Below are 4,709 nucleotides of genomic sequence, written 5' to 3'. Positions count from 1 at the left end.
ACTAGCTCAAAACATTTAAAATATTAGGGCCAACTTCCCAAAAGAAAAACATTATATATAACATATATTATATATAAAATATATAAGTTGATATATAATAAAATGTATATAATGTTTATTATGCACATATCAATTTAGGTATATCAGGTTTATACATAAAAATCACATTTATATCTATATAGAAGTACAAAACAATAGAAAAGAATATCTTAAACGATGCCATTTATAATAGTTTCAGAAACATCCTTCAAGGAACAGATATATAAAACGTGGACAGGATTCCACTCAAAAAGCTATAAAAATACATTGATAGAAACTAAATTAAACCTAATATATATATCAAATTTCATTGATTAAAAGGTTCGGTATTATACACCACACCAAAGCAGATATACAGATGGAAAATAAACTTAGGAAAAGATGTTTCACATCACATCATACGGCATCAGGGATGTGGAAATTAAAGTAAAAATGAGATACCACTATGCACCTATTAGAAAGGCCAAAATCCAGAACACTGACCGCACCAAGTTCTGATGAGGATGTGGAGCAACAGGAACGTTCATTCAGTGCAGGTGGGAATACAAAATGGCATGACCTTTTTAGAAGGCAATTTAGAAGTTTCTTAAAAACCAATGTTAACAAAAGACCATGAGGTTTGTGGAGGAAAAGTAAAGAAGTTTTATTTTCTAATAATAATAATAAATCTGCTGATCAGAGAGATGCAGTCTCCAAAGTAAAACGAAAGTGCACTCTGGAGATAAAGAGGGTGTCTGGCTTAAATAGGGAAATTTCCTGCCCCAGCTCTCAATCAGGTCTGTATATGCAAATGAATAACTCAAATTCATTCAGTCCTGATTGGTTTGGTATTTTCCAACCCCAAACCAGAAGTCTGTTGGATGCCTTTCAGGAGGCTACTGGGAGGAGTTTTCTGCCATGTTAGCTCCAGACACAGGGTTACAGGAACCATCTTAGCTCAGAGGTGCAAATAGGATATTCCTCTGGAGCTGCTCACTCCTGGGAATAATGGAAAAAATTAACTCATTGGCTACAGTGAGTAATCACCCTGTGCTCACTCCCTACAGCCAGTGTGTTCATTTTACTTCACACTAAACATATTCTCACCATGCAGTCCTGCAATCACACTCCTTGGTACCTACCCAAAGGAGCTGCAAACATTTATCTACACATAAACCTACATAAGATGTTTACAGCAGCTTTATTCATAATTGCCAAATGCTGGAAGCAATCAAGACGTCCTTCAGTAGACAAATGGATAAATAAACCGTGGTACATTCAAATGATAAAACGTTCCTTGGCATTTTAAAATAAGTAAGCTATCAAGACATGAAAAGAAATGGGGGAAACTCAGATCCATGCTATTAAGTTAAAGAAGCCAATCTGAAAAGGATACATACTTTAAAATTCCAACTATATGACATCCTGGAAAAGGGAAAACTATGGAGACGGGAAAACTATGGAGACAGTAAAACAATCAGTGCTTGCCAGGAGTTAAGGGAAGGGAGAGATGAGTAAGTGGAGCACAGAAGAATTTCAGGGCAGTGAAGCTACTTTGTACAATATTTTAATGGTGGATATATCATTATAAGTTTGTCCAAATGTACAGAATGACTACAAGAGTGAAACCTATGTAAACCATTAACTCTGCATGATAATGATATTCTGGTGTGGATTCACATCAGTTGCAACAAATGTACCACTCTGGTGGGGGATGTTGGCAACAGGGAAAGTGTGCATATGTGGGGTCAGGAGGTATATGGGCAATTTCTTTAACTTGTCTCAATTTTGTTGTAAACCTAAAACTGCTCTTAAAAGTAAAATCTATTAAGACTCAATATTGTAAAGATGTTTGCTTTCCCAAAATTGATTTGTACATACAATGTCATTCTAAGAAAAGTCCAGTACTCTCTTTGTATGTGTGGAAACTTCAAACCAATTCTAAAATCTGTCTGGAAATCTAAAGGACTAAGAATAGTTAAAACATGCATGAAGAATGAAGACAGAAGGTTTAATCACTTGATAGTGAAACTGATTTTAAGCTGATAATTTAGTGTCCTGTTGATGCAAAAATAAGCCAATAAAACCAAAGAAAGTCCAGAAATAAACGCTTCCACATAAGTATTCCATTTAGGACAAATGTGAAAGTGTGGACCAGTGGTAACTAATGTGCTTTTCAATAAATTATGTTGGATTTTGGCACAACAGAATTACACTGAGTGGCTGTAAGGGCTCAGAGAGAAAGGCCCCAGACTGCTGAAGCAGCCGCCAGCTCCCGCAGGCCCTCCTTGGACCTGGCCTCTAAGTTGAGGGAGGCTGAGGAGACATGGAACACACTGCAGGTCGGGTGTGACCAGCACCACAGCATCCTGGCGGAGATGGAGGGGATGCACAGAGACCTGCAGAAGATCCTGGAGGAGGAGGAGCAGGTGTCGAGGGCCAAGGTGGGCACCACAGAGGAAGTACTCCAGAAGTCACTGGCCAGTGAAATATCTCGAAGAGATTGTAGAGAAGCTAAAAGGAGAACTTGAAAGTTCAGACCAGGTGAGGCAGCACACCTCACATTTGGAGGCAGAGCTGGAGAAGCACATGGCAGCCCCCATTGCTGTGCCAGAACTATGCCATGGAAGTGGTGCGGTTGAGGCAACTTCTACTAGAATCTCAATCTCAGCTGGATGCAGCCAAGAGCGAAGCCCAGAAACAGAAGGATGTGTTCACCCTGCTCAGGCAGCAGTTGAGTGAAATGAAGAGCCATGTAGAGGATGGTGACATAGCAGGGTCCCCAGTTTCCTCCCCAGACTCACCCCCAAACCCCCTAGCCAAGCACAACCCCATTCAGCTGAAGATGCAGCTGGAGCGGACAGAAGCCATCCTGGAGGACAAGCAAATGCAGCTGCAGAAGCTCACAGCAGAGTCTGAGGCTCTCAGGCCTCAGTGTGTTGGTTACAAGTAGAGTTGGAAAAGCTCTGTGCAGCCTGCCCCCTGGAGTCTCCAGAAACGGAGGAAGCCACGCAGCTGAAGAAGAGACTAGAAAAAGAGAAGTTAATGAATGACCTGGGCCGTGCCGCCACCAAATTGCAGGAGCTTCTGAAAATGACCCAGGAGCAGCTGGCAGGGGAGAAGGACACAGTGAAGAAGCTGCAGGAACAGCTGGAAAAGATGGAGGATGGCAGCAGCTCAAAGGAGGGCACCTCTGTCTGAGTCTCCTCTGTGGAAAAAGAAGTTACTGTTGGACTTACCAAAATGCGTACATATTTCTTACAAATAAACCTACCAACCTACGCAGCGTTATCCAGGCCCAACTTTTGGTAGCTCTAAGAGAAGCCGTTAGAGACTTGAGAGTGTCTTGGAGCCACAGAAGTAGACCTTCCAGAGCCCCCATTTGTAAATGAAACTGTGTCACATTTGATAAACTTGATCCTGGGCACAGCCCTAGGCCCCTGCTGAGTGACGCCAAAGCCCTCCTTGACTCTGAAAGCCTCTGCGGTGTGTGTGGGAGGCCAGGAGCTCTGGGGTCTGTCTGTTGATGCAATTGAGAGGTGACAGTGTGCTGGCAGCCCTTGCAGCCCTAGCTCACTCTTGGTGCCTCCTCAGCCTTGGCACCCATTCTAGCTGTGCTTGAGGAGCCCTTCAGCCCACCGCTGCACCGTGGGAGTCCTTCTCTGGGCTGGTTGAGGCTGAAGCCGGCTCCCTCGGCTTGCGGGGAGCTGTGGAGGGAGAGGCACGGGTGGGAACTGGGGCTGTGCACGGCACTTGTGGGCCAGCTGGAGTTCCAGGTGGGCATGGGTTTTGTGGGCCCCGCACTCGGAGTGGCCAGCTGACCCTGCCGGCCCAGGCAGAGAGGGGCTTAGCACCTGGGCCAGCAGTTGCTGAGGGTGCACCGGGTCCTGCAGCAGTGCTGGCCCACTGGCACTGCGCTCGATTTCTTGCCGGGCCTTAGCTGCCTCCCCATGGGGCAGGGCTCGGGACCTGCAGCCTGCCATGCCTGAGTCTCCCCCCACCACCGTGGGCTCCTGCATGGCCTGAGCCTCCCTGATGAGCACCACCCCCTATTCCATGGTTCTGGGTCCCATTGACTGCCCAAGGGCTGAGGAGTGTCGGCACAGAGCGGGGGACTGGCAGGCAGCTCCACCTGCGGCCCCGGTGCAGAATCCACTGGGTGAAGACAGCTGGGCTCCTGAGTCTGGTGGGGACTGGGAGAACATTTATGTCTAGCTAAGGGTTTGTAAATACACCAATCAGCACTCTGTGTCTAGCTCAATGTTTGTAAACACACCAATCAGCACCCTGTGTCTAGCTCAGGGTTTGTGGATGCACCAATAGTCACTCTGTATCTAGCTAATCTGGTGGGGACTTGGAGAATCTTTTTTTTTTTTTTTTTTTTTTTTGAGACGGAGTCTCGCTCTGTCGCCCAGGCTGGAGTGCAGTGGCGCAATCTCGGCTCACTGCAAGCTCCGCCTCCCAGGTTCACGCCATTCTCCTGCCTCAGCCTCTCCGAGTAGCTGAGACTACAGGCGCCCGCCACCACGCCCGGCTAATTTTTTTTGTATTTTTAGTAGAGATGGGGTTTCACCGTGGTCTCGATCTCCTGACCTCGTGATCCGCCCGCCTCGGCCTCCGAAAGTGCTGGGATTACAAGCGTGAGCCACCGCGCCCGGCCTGAGAATCTTTATGTCTAGCTAAGGGATTGT

General features: G+C 46.3%; 1 pseudogene; it reads left to right on the top strand.

Moving 5' to 3' along the window:
* The first annotated feature begins 484 nt into the window (after positions 1–484).
* LOC129490729 (ribosome-binding protein 1-like) lies at positions 485–3,259 on the top strand (annotated as a pseudogene).
* The last annotated feature ends 1,450 nt before the right edge of the window (positions 3,260–4,709 follow it).

The sequence above is a fragment of the Symphalangus syndactylus genome, chromosome 9 (genome assembly GCF_028878055.3).
Source record: "Symphalangus syndactylus isolate Jambi chromosome 9, NHGRI_mSymSyn1-v2.1_pri, whole genome shotgun sequence".
NCBI lineage: Eukaryota > Metazoa > Chordata > Mammalia > Primates > Hylobatidae > Symphalangus > Symphalangus syndactylus.
The sequence above is the reverse complement of the archived record's forward strand: the minus strand, read 5'-3'. Positions and strand labels throughout refer to the sequence as shown.